At 36.7% G+C, this 13,114-nt stretch overlaps 1 pseudogene; it reads right to left on the minus strand.

The window, feature by feature from the left end:
* Positions 1–12,496: 12,496 nt before the first annotated feature.
* LOC150068952 (U6 spliceosomal RNA) lies at positions 12,497–12,594 on the minus strand (annotated as a pseudogene).
* Positions 12,595–13,114: the final 520 nt, after the last annotated feature.

The raw sequence follows: 13,114 nt of genomic DNA on the forward strand, positions 1-13,114 counted from the left end.
TGTTGGCAGATTATTACCAACCTTTATGATGGGTGCAGAGCTACTGACATATCCTTCTGTCTATGTTTTTGGTATAGAAAGTTCTACATTTTCTAACCAAGAGTCTGCTAGTTTAACCATTTCTAATTACTTAATTTATCATCTGAGAGGGAAATGGCTCATGTAACTGGTCAGAGCACAAGCTTCAACGAAGCCACATTTATTATGCGTGTGGTTATTATGTTTTAAAGGTTACTGCTTACGAGAAACACTTTTTTGTATTTATTACTCCTAAATGATAAGCCTGCATGAAAACAGACAGAAGAGGAAATCAGTTTTGCTTTAAGCCATATATTGCTAATTCGCTTTAAAAGGATCCTATATTTTAAAATGTGAGCACTAATTTAGCTATTATAGATGTAGTTTTCCAAATCTTATAAAAGTGCTAATAACTAAACACAACAAGCTAAAACACTAGTTGAGATAACTCAAACTAAAGTATAACAAGACACCTCACACAAATTTCCAAAATTCCATGATATAAAATATAATATTGCTGGGCACTGTGGCTTACACCTGTAATCCTAGTATCAGGGGGTTGAGATCTGAAGATTGCGGGTCATAGCTAGCCCAGGCACTAAAAAGTCTCAGAAACTCTTATCTCCATTTACCACCAGAAAATGTGAATTGGTGCTGTGACTCAAGAGGTAGGGCGATAGCCTTGAGCTGAATACCTCAGGTATAGCACCCAGGCCCAGAGTTCAAGTCCCACATCCGAGAAAAAAAAGTATTAAAAAGAAGAGAAGAAAAGGCAGATTATATACAAGGAAACAATTATTTAAATAAGGGCTATTTTTTTACATATAACCTTTAGGCTAAGAGAAAATAGTTTAGTGAAAGGAAAGCTGTTAAGCTATAATTCTATACCCAGTGAAAATATTTTTCTGTTCTGAATGCATAATAATGCCATTTTTGATAGGAAAAGCAGAGATTCTGTTGATATCAAGTGAAAATTAAAAGAAATGTCAAACAGAACTTTCCAGGTGGCAGTCAAGTCATAATAGTGCTTATATGTAAGGTTGGAAACCATACATATGTAAGTATAATAATTTGGAAATTATTTGTATTCTATAAAAAGAGAAAAAAAACCTTTTAGTGCAACCTTTTAGTGGTTTTAAACAAATTTAGGAGTAAATTTTTCTTACCTTAAGCTTTATATATTATACTTGAGGCAGTACAATAGTATTTGAAGATTAACATGATAAGGGCATAAATTGTAAGCCATGGAGGAACACATGCACACACCAAACAGTTAGACCAAAGAAATATTGTAGCTCATATACCAATTAAGGAAAGGAGTGGAACATAAATAAACCTCTTTAATGCAAAACTTAAGAAGAGAGGATATAGCAAAGAACAGGCAGAAAACAACTAAAAGTTATGGTATATTGAATTAAATGTCAATAGAATATTGTCTTTTCTGGAATGACTGAGCTGCTCCTATGGATTCGTCTATGGGTAATAACTATAGAACCTAGAACAAAACACAGGCTTAATAAACAGGGCCAATTGAAGGCAAGAAAAAATAGAAAGGAAGAAAGGGAGGGAGGGAGGAAGGAAGGGAGACAGAGAAGGAAAGAAAGAGAGAGAGAAAGGAAGGGATAAAGGAAGAAGGAAGGAAGGAAGAAAGGAAGGGAGGGAGGGAGGGAGGGAGGGAGGGAGGGAGGGAGGGAGGGAGGGAGGGAGGGAGGGAGGGAAAGAGGTAGACAATTGGAAAACAGTCAACAAAATGTATGTTCCAAGATTTTTTAGCTTTTATCCTGATAGCAGACAAAATTTGGTATTGTGTGAAGTGATAACATTTGTCACTGAAAAATTCACACTCCTAAACTAAAGACCAGAATTTGGTAGAATTATGCTTACATAAAAGGGACTGTGTGTTATAATAATGAGACAGGAAGCAAGAGACTTCACTTTGTGTACATTCTGCCCAAATATCTTATTTCCCTGAAACATACATCTTTAGGATAAGGCATAAGGACAAAAAATTGTTCTAAAAGTTGGTCCACTGTAATTCAAGATCAAGTAGAATTTTCTTGTTTCTAAAGTATCTACAGTAGAACAAATATCTAGCATTTGAATTGTTCAATTTATGAGAGAATAGGAAATATATACATTGGTAATAATAAACTGTAGTCTCAAGAGACCAATCCCGAGTTGATTCAACACACAAAATTAAAGTATGTGAATGTCAATGAATTATATTAATTGACCCTATTGATATATTGGGATTACCCGTGAACAGTGGATAAAATGACAAGACATCTTAGCAGAGGGAAAAAGATATCCTATAAAAAAAACCCTCCAACCAAATGAAAACTGAAAGCAGAAATCTTTGCTTTCTGCTTAAAAAAAATGTTTAGGGCCTGGAGTTTGGCCTAGTGGTTAAAGTGCTTGCCTAGTATGCACAAAGACCCGGGTTCGATTCCACGGTACCACATACATAGAAAAAAGCCGGAAGTGGTGCTGAGGCTCAAGTGGTAGAGCTCTAGCCTTGAGAAAGTCCAAGGACAGTGCTCAAGCCCTGAGCTCAAGCCCAGGACTGGCAAAAAAAAAACAACAACAACAACAAAAAATGTTTATTTTTTTCAGTCATTAGATCAAACTTAGTATGATCTAATAAATCAACATAAATCTAGTTATGGCAAAACATGAGCATCATATTTATATCTGCCTTCAGAAGAAAACAATGCTATTCTTGACTTGAACAGACACTAGGATTTTTCTGAAGCGTTAAAATGATCTATATTTCAATCTAGGTAGGATTACACTGAAACTCTAAATAGTGCATTTGAAATCCTGCCTCTCTGGTTGTGAGTTGTACCTGCATAGAAAAAATGTTCCTCTAATTTCTAGGCAAGTAGTGTACCACTAAGCAACACTCTCAACCCAAATGCATATCTTTGTACAAATGTCACTCTGTGATTAGTAGGATATAGATGACAGAGAAACGAGCCACTAAATTTGCAAAAAGATTAGTTGATGTTATGTATTGTAAAGCCTAATGGAAAATTAATTGTGATGAAAGGACTTCACGAACCTATGGGGAAAAAATACTGAAGTACTAACATCTGTGGAAATGGAGTTGCAGTAAGGGAATAAAATGGAAAGACAGAGTATCTGATAAAAGAATAATAGGGGAAAAAAGAAGTGGAAAAGATATGTACCTTAAATGGGAGAAAATGATTTCTTTTTAGTAAACAAACTTGCACTACATGAAATGTTAAAGGCATCAAATTAACACTCAGATCTTCAGAAAAGAGTGGAAATGACACATTCCTAGATAATGTTTTTTTTAAAAAAGATTACCCTGGGGCCGGGAGTTTGGCCTAGTGGTTAAAGTGCTTGCCTAGCATGCATGAAGACCCGGGTTCGATTCCTTGGTACCACATACATAGAAAAAAGCCGGAAAGTGGTGCTGAGGCTCAAGCGGTAGAGCTCTGGCCTTGAGAAAGTCCAAGGACAGTGCTCAGGCCCTGAGCTCAAACCCAGGACTGGCAAAAAAAAAAAGATTACCCTTTAATTTCAAATTGAAAAATACTTAGGACTTATTGAAGCAAAATTATAACATTAAGTGGTACATACTGACTTAGGTGCCATCCATAGAACAACTCAATTATAAGAGATAAGAGAAGTAAATAGGCCCATAATTTGCAAGGTTTACAAAATTTTCTAGAGCCATTAAGGATAATGTATACATAGACACCACAAAGAGAAGCATATGAATAAAGTAGTAGAAAACCCATGTGTTCGTGGCCCACACTTGTAGCCCTAGCTACTCAGAAGGCTGAGATATGAGCATCATGGTTCAAAGCTAGCCAGATAGGAAAATCCATGAAACTCTTATGTCCAATTAACCACCAAAAACATTGGAAGTGGTATCCTGAACAGCATGACCCAGGATATTATAAAGACACCTGCTCAGCTATGTTCATATCTGCACTATTCACAATAGCCAGGCGATGGAAAAATCCAGATGCCCTACTGCAGATGAATGGATACAGAAAATGTGGTATATATACACAATGGAATTCTACATAGCCAACAGACAAGATAAAATAATGGCAATCGCAGGGAAGTGGATGAATCTAGAGCGAATCATGTTGAGTGAGACAAGTCAAGACCTAAGGAACAAAAGGCACATGGTATCCTTAATATGCGGTTATTAAATCCAAAGAGTACAAGAGCGAGGACTCAATAACTGCATACCCAAAGCTATGGACATGGTAATGGAAATACAAACATAACTATATAGACATAAAAACCTATGACTCTATAGACATAATGTTTTATTCCATAAATTGATATGTTTCTATGACATACAAACCCTTAGCCTAATTTTGATTAAGTTCTAAATACTAAGTCCCAGAGATTGTAATTAGAGATTCCCTCCTTGAACAATTGTTTGTTAAACTTGTCATTTAAAATATGATGTAAACATAAGCCATATAATGAATGATTGTTGTTCTTAAGGTACTATGTTATCTTTCATCTCTTTTGCTGTACCTTGGTTATCTCACATTGTTACACTATCTCACTTTGTTACCTGATATATTGGATACATTTGTATTTGGTTATCTGAAATTAGATAGGGAATGGGGGAAAACAAGATGAGGGGTGGGGGTTGGGGGGAGGGAAATGGGGACCAAGACATGTGAAAGTGTATCAATGTATGGGAATTAATGCACCATCTATCTGGCAAATATCATGTAACCCTTCTATTAATTACAATAAAAAATATATGAAAAAAAATTGGAAGTGGCACTGTGACTCAAAGTGGTAGAGTGCTAGTTTTGAGCAAAAAGCTCAGGGACAGATCCTAGACCCTGAGTTCAAACACCACAAACAATAAAAAGGCAAAAGAAAAGCAAGCAAGCAAGCAAGCAAGCAAGCAAGCAAGCAAGCAAGAAAGAAAGAAAGAAAGAAAGAAAGAAAGAAAGAAGACAAAAATGGTAGACTATATGCTAAAATTAATAGGAATACAAAACCAAATATGGAAATTACATACTATTCACACTGACTTTCAGAAAACTTAAAATGTGAACAAAATTAGCATTAAAATATAAGCTGCTTCTTATGCTGTGGAAAATTCAAAATTTGAAAGGATGCCAATTCTTCCTAAATTGAACTATAGCTTCTATGTAATCCTAATCAAGTCCTCACTCATGTTTTAAAATGGAAATCAATAAAATGATTCTATAATTTATGTGCAAATACAATGAATGTAAAATTCTTTAAATACTGAAAAAGAAAACAATAAAAATATGAGTGCTTGCAAGTGACTGGAAGATACATAGCGACTATGTTCAGAATGCTATATTTTTCTTATCAAATTAGACAAATGGGTCATTGGTATAGAATAAGCCTACAAATAAGTTCATATTTTTATTCTGACATCAGTTGCAACTAAGGTTCCATATCGATCCCAGGGGAGAAATTGGAGAATCTTTCCAATACATATGGTGAAATGATTAGACAGTTCTATGAAGGATGATCCTTGTTTCATATGTCACTTTATATAATAAAATTTACTTTTAAATGGGTCTCAGAATTAAAATAAAAGTTTAAAACTTACAAAAATTTCAGAATGAAACAAAATATAATCTCTCCACTAACTTGAGCTACATAACTATTTCTTAGGATATATGAAGTAAAAATCTTAATAGAAAGTAAATCATTAAATTATCATTTACATATGTAAACCCTGTTTAGTAAAGTAGCAGATAAGACACAGACTGTCAGAGCATATTTGTAATGTAATATCTGGCAAAATACTTGAATCCAAAATCTACTGTAACTACTATAACTCAACATAAATCTAGTTATGGCAAAACATGAGCATCATATTTATATCTGCCTTCAGGGGAAAAAAATGTTATTCTTGACTTGAACAGACACTAGGATTTTCTGAAGCATTAAAACGCTCTATATTTCAATCTGGATAGGATTACACTGAAACTCTAAATCTTGCCTCTATGGTTGTGAGTTGTATCTGCACAGAAAAAAATGTTCCTCTAATTTCCAAATTTCTCATATTATTAATTCGGTCATTATCTCTTCTTTTCTATTATTAAAATTGATAATCATAAGTCAAATAAATCATTTTAAAGTACAGCTCCTTTAAAAGTCATCAACGTGAAAATGTATGCTTTAATCTGGAAAGTTGATTTGATGTAGGATGCGTTGGAAGCAAAACTGTTCACTAAATTACCTTAAAACGTGTTATTTTACGGTGGTTAACTACAAAAATTTCTTCTCATCTAAACGCAAATTCTTCACCCATTAATTTTCCACTTGCTAATGCAATAATAAGGTAAATCCTCAGGCTGTTTAAAGTGGTCAAAAGAACAACGGATGAAGTCAGGAGGTATGCAGCATGTTCTTGTCCCTTCCCTTTAGGAACTATACGGAAACCTGAGATGCCCCTACCAACACTGGCCTAGCTTTCCCTCTTCAATAAAATCAAGTGGCTAAACTGAAAGTCCTGATAACTGCTGAACTGCAGCTATATCATTCCATGACCTATGATCCATTTTCTGATCTGTGACCACAGATAGTCTCTAATTTGACATTTTAATGTGTCATGGCACTTATGCTTATTTCTTTCCTTCTATCACTATCAAACTTCAACTCGGGGAAACTATTGTATCAATACAAAGCCCAACAATTTATTTGAGTTGATATTTGTAATCTTATTAACACATTATTTATTATTATTAGTAGTAGTCGTAAGGTCACATGAAGAATGAATCATTCCCTTTCTAATTCCAGAGACACAATGTGTGTTCTAGTCATATAAATCATATTAATATGAATGTAAGACTTATTTCAAAAGGAAACAAATTACATGCCTTGCTGAGTATTTACATATTAGATGCTATGAATTTATTTCTTATTCATGGTAGTAACATTAATTACAACAATTTTGCTTTATATTAATGTAGATGTCACCCACTTTATTATTTAGCATTTAAAATAAATGATGATAGTCTCTAGTCTTTCTCTGTTATGCTTCTGACATAGTTACCCAGATGAATCACCACAAAATCAATAAGCTATACAACCAGAAAACAATCCGGTAGCCATATTTTAGTATTTTGTCACAACATCAAATATATAATGTCTTATCTCTTGTACTTATTTAATAACTTCAAATAATAAATTATGTATGAACAGACACTGGCCTAACTGGAAATTACTTTGATCTGAGTTTACTGCTTGAAGAACCATGATGGTGGCAGAATCTTGCTTATTTCCCTTCAACTTCTCTAGATATCATTAGAGGTGATGTGAAATGATGAAAAGAATTCAAGTCAAAGAATCAAGACTCCAGAAAACTGGGGTTAGGATCCCAGTTGTAATTCTTTTTTTTTCTTTTTTTTTTTTTTGCCAGTCCTGGGCTTGAGCTCAGGGCCTGAGCACTGTTCTTGGACTTTCTCAAGGCTAGAGCTCTACCACTTGAGCCTCAGCACCACTTCCAGCTTTTTTTTTCTATATGTGGTACCGAGGAATCGAACCCAGGTCTTCATGCATGCTAGGCAAGCACTTTAACCTCTAGGCCAAACTCCCGGCCCAAAGTTTGTATGGATTTTTTTTTGCCAGTCCTGGGCTTGAGCTCAGGGCCTGAGCACTGTCCTTGGACTTTCTCAAGGCTAGAGCTGTACCACTTGAGCCTCAGCACCACTTCCGGCTTTTTTCTATGTATGTGGTACCAAGGAATTGAACCCAGGTCTTCATGCATGCTAGACAAGCACTTTAACCACTAGGCCAAACTCCCGGCCCCCCCAGTTGTAATTCTTAATATGCTCTTATGTTAAGCAAGTTTCTCAACCTTCTGTGATGTGTAAGATGGAGATAATATTCCCAAATGTAACTCCATCTGCAAATATACATGAAACTCCGTAGATAGTCAAAAATATTAATTATATTAATTTACAACTCATGTTTTCAGACATGACTTAGTCTTCAGACTAACTCCTACTTGTTTCCTGCATTAGATGAAAAACTCTTTCCCTATTGTGTCTCTCCATACATTCATTTATTCCTTATCCAGATTTTTTAAATTCATTTTATTTAATTTTGATTTTCTTTATTAAAGAATTTATTAACATTGACTTTTACATCATATTTCAAATGATGTGTTTAACAAACAAGTATTCAAGAAGAGAATCTCTATATACAATCAAAGGTTCTTAATTTTTAGAGCATAATCAAAATTAGGCTAAGGGTTTGCATATCATAGATACATATTAATCAATGTAACAAAACATTATCTCTATAGAGTCATAAGTTGTTATGTCTATGTAGTTGTGTTTATATTTTCCTTACTATGTCCATATCATTGGGTATGCAAATATTGAGTCCTCACACTTGCAATGTTTGGATCTAATAGCCACATATTAAAAAATACCATGTGCCTTTGTTCCTTTGGTCTTGATTTGCCTCACTCACTATGATTCCCTCTAGATTCATCCACTTCCCTGCAAATGCCATTATTTTAGGTAGAATTCCATTGTATATATATATATACCACATTTTCTGTATCCACTCATTTACAGTAGGGCATCTGGATTGTTTCCATCACCCGGCAATTGTGAATAGTGCAGCGATAAACATAGCTGAGCAGGTGTCCTTATCACATCTTGGGATATGATGTTCAGGGTAGATGCCCAGAAGTGGTATGGTGGGAACTTAGGGAAGGTCAATTTTGAGTTCCATAAGAAACCTCCACACTGCTTTCCAGAGTGGCTGAACTAGTTTACAATCCCACCAGCGGTGTAGTAAGGTTTCTTTTTCTCCACAACCTCACCAGCATCTGTCATTGTCTGAGTTCAAAATCTTGGCCATTCTTGTTGGGGTAAGGTGGTATTTTAGGGTTGCTTTTCTTTGCATTTCATTTATGACCATGGATGATGAACATTTTCTCATATGCTTTTCTGCCATTTTAATCTCTTCTTTTGATAAGCTTCTCTTTACTTCCCTTGCCCATGTAGTAAATGGTTTGTCGGGTTTGGCAGGGATTAGTTTCTTGAGTTCCCTGTAGGTACTGAATGTTAAGCATTTGTCAGATGTATTATTGGTAAATATCTTTTCTCAGTTGGTTGGCTGTCCCTCTACTTTTGTGGCTATGCTTTTTTAAAAATATTTTTATTGTAATTAATAAAAGGGTTGCATGATATTTGCCAGATAGAAGGTGCATTAATTCACATACATTGATACCCTTTCACATGTCTTGGTCTCCATTACCCTCCCCCCCACCTCCCCATCTTGGATTTCCCCCTTCCCTATCCAATTTCAAATAACCAAATACAAATATATCCAATATATCAGATAACAAAGTGAGATACTGTAACAATATGATATAACCAAGGGACAGCAAAAGAGATGAGAGATAACATAGTACATTAAGGACAACAATCATTCATTATATGGCTTTTGTTTCAATATCCTGGAGGTCCTTTCAATTAGCTTCATACTAAATGGACTTATGTATCAAGGTTTTGTCTATTGAAAATATCTGCTAATAGAGCCCAAAGTTTCTACTGATTATGAAATATGAGGGAAACCATTGAGCCTAAGTTCCTTTGAGTCTGGCTTACTTCACTTAATATGATTTTTTCTAAGTCTTTCCATTTCCTAACAAATGGGGCAATGTTGTTTTTTCTGACAGCAGCATAGAATTCCATTGTGTACAAATACCACAACTTGTTGATCCACTCATCAACTGAGGGACATCTAGGTTGGTTCCATATCTTTGCTATGGTGAATAATGCTGCAATGAACATTGTTGTGCTAGTGGATTTAGTATGCCCTAGTTTCTGGATGGTTGCATAAATGCCAAGTAGTGGAATTTCTGGGTCATAGAGGAGCTCTATGTTTAGCCTTTTGAGGCACTGCCATACTGCTTACCATAGTGGTTGAATGAGTTTGCACTCCCACTAACAGTGTAGTAGTGATCCCTCCTGGCAACATTCCCTCTAGCATCTGTTGTTATTAGTTTTCCTGATCCTGGCAATTCTAACTGGAGTGAGGTGGAATCTTAGAGTTGTTTTGATTTGCATTTTCTTATGGCCAGAGATGTTGAGCATTTCTTCATGTGTCTATAGGCCATTTTTGTTTCTTCTTCTGAGAAGACTCTAAGTCTTTGGCCCATTTTTTAATGGGATGGTTGTTACTTTGGAGATTAGTTTTGGAGTGATTCAATTTTTTGAGCTGTTGATATATTTTAGATATGAGGCCTTTGTCCTCTGTATGGTTGGTGAAGATCTTCTCCCACTCTGTAGGCTTCCTAATTAATTTACTAGCTATGTCTTTTGCCGTACAAAAGCTCTGCAGTTTAATGCAGTCCCACTTATCCAGCCTTTCTCTTATTTGCTGTGATTCTTGGTCCTTATTAAGAAAGTTTCGACCTGTGCCAAGGAGGCCTAGTGTATCTCCTATTCCTTCTTGTAAAGTTTTCAGTGTGTCAGCTTTTACTTCCAGGTCTTTGATCCATTTGGAGTTAATTCTAGTGCAAGGTGACAAAGAAGGATCCAACTTTAGTTTTCTGCAGGTGCTTAACCAGTTCTGCCAGCAACACTTGTTGAAGAGGGTGTCTTTCTTCCATTCTATTTTTTTGGCTCCCTTGTCAAAGATTAGGTGGCCATAGGTCTGTGGTTTAATATCTGCGTCTTCAGTTCTATTCCATTGGTATTCAGGCCTGTTCTTGTGCCAGTACCAAGCTGTTTTGATAATTATAGCTCTGTAATAGAGTCTAAAGTTTGGTATTGAAATTCCTCCTGCGCTGTTATTTCTGTGCCCCTCAGTCTCCAGTTTCAGTGGCCTGGGAGAGGAGGCTGTTGGGCAGGTGGGAGCAGGGACACCTCTGCCCCTTTGGTGGGGTCCTGGGTCTTAGTGCCCACCCTCCTGTCAGTCTCCAGTCAATGGCCTTGGGAGGGGGTTGTTGGGGAAGGGACAGGATTCTGAATTCCTTGGCTCCCTGCACTTGCCAGTCTTTCCTGGCAGGGTGGGAAGGGTCTGGGTTAAGTTCTGTAGCTCACCAGCAGTTCTGCTTTCCCCACGGATTTGGGGGAATCCGCTGGACTACTTACTCCTTGGCGTTTGGCTGTGAGCTGCTCTGCGGTGTTGGAGGGTCAATCGCTTTCCCTCTGGTCTCCACCGCCATCTGTGCTGTCTGTGCCCAGTCTGTGTGGGTTTCTGTGTCTGGATTCTGCTGCTGGCTGGCATTGCTGGAGTTCAGGGCTTCCTGGGCCCTGCGCTCTCTGCTGTGGCTTTCGGGGCTTGGAGCTGGTGGCAAGGGGTGTTGGATAGGGTCCTCACAGTTTGGATTCTTTGAGAATGTTGGGTATAAGCTTTATCTGGATTTCTATTCCTGTTTGTGTTCTTCTCCGTTGCTTCTTGAATTTGTAGTTTTAGGTTTCTTAAGATAGCTAGCTCATGGAATTCCCTGATTCTCTCTTTTTGTGGGGTAGAGCTAGCCTGGGTCCTTATTGTCTCGGTGCTACCTTCTGAAGGAAATTATTTTATTTTTTATTGCTAGGGTATTGTATAGAGGGGTTATAGTTACATTCGCCAGGTAGTACGTGCATTACTTCTCACACATTGACACCCCTTCTCATGTTTTTGTCCCCATATCCCTCCCCCATCTTCCCAATCATCTTGTTTTCCCCCTTCCCTTTCCTGTTGCAAATAAACCAATAAATGTATTGTCAGGGTGATATATTGAGGGGTTACAGTTACATTCATCAGGTAGTATATATATTATTTCTTGAACATTAATACCTTTTTCCATGTTTTTCTTCCACTTCCCCCCCATGCCCTCCAATCATCTTGTTTTCCCTTCCCTTGTTTCCCTTCCCTATTTCAAATAAACAAATTAACACATATACAGTATACAAGGTACCAGAGTCAGATACTGAAACAATGTGAGATAAATCATAAGGGGGAAAAAGAGAAAAGAAATTACTTCACAGAGTACAGTTCCCCAGGCTCCCAGGGGGCCCTCTGGTTGTCAGTTGGAGGAAACTACCTGTTCTGTCTCAGCCACATTCTGAAGCTCTTTGACTGCCTCACAGTGAGTGAATCCTGGCTCTTCCTTCAAGACAATACAATCTGAAGATGATACTGAGGAATACTACCTCTCTTGGGTCACTGAGATCCTCCTCACTGGCATTTTCCATTTTTTACAGGCCATTCTTCTTATTCTCCTTAGCATCCTCCTGATATCATTCCCTAGCTGCTAGAGCTTTATTGATATTTTTAATAGGTAAACTGATACAGCCTAAGTTTATTTCATGGATTTTAAAGACCTCTATTAGTTTTGTCTCCAGAAGACCTGTTTTGTTTTTTTTTAACTCTAGGTTCTTTAATCACCAAAGTTTAGGTTTTACAACATCTTCACAGAATTCCATATTGGAGATGGATCTGTGGTGTAATTGTTGGGCTTAAGGCAAAATACAAAAATATGGAGCACTTCACAAATTTGTCTTCCTTACACAGGGGCCATGCTAATCTGTGTATAGCTCAAATTCCAAGCGATCTTTCTAAACTTAATTGCTATATTTGCAATCCTTTGATTTTAGTCAAACTGGCCTACGGCCTTTGTGCTTTCTGTCTGAACTTCAGAAGCATGTTCACACTGTATCTACTGAGAATGCTTTTCATCCTAACTCTGTATGCACACCCACGTTACCACACTTCCTGATGTCTTTTTCCTGACTTTTTTCAGATGTCTGTGGGAAATAATTTATATAATTTGCTGGTTCTATTCCTCTCGTGGCCATCTCAACCTTCCTCTCTATATGTTTCTTATTTCTTATGCTCATGTACTCCTTGCTTGCAAGACTCATGCCTGGGTTTTCTGTAATTTCTGAAAACATATTGGACGGAGCAAAACAAACTTTTTTCTTCAATATGTGATTAAATGAAAATCCTTTTGCCTTAATAGAGTATTATTTCCAAAACATTTGCTGAGATGATATTTAGCTTCATGAAACAGAATTTATCATTTCTAAAAGAGAAAATCAGTGGAATTAAAAATTCACAAAATAAGTCCATTCATTATGGAGATATGATG

This window comes from Megascapheus bottae, chromosome 1, assembly GCF_031878675.1.
Source record: "Megascapheus bottae isolate mThoBot1 chromosome 1, mThoBot2.hap1, whole genome shotgun sequence".
Lineage (NCBI taxonomy): Eukaryota > Metazoa > Chordata > Mammalia > Rodentia > Geomyidae > Megascapheus > Megascapheus bottae.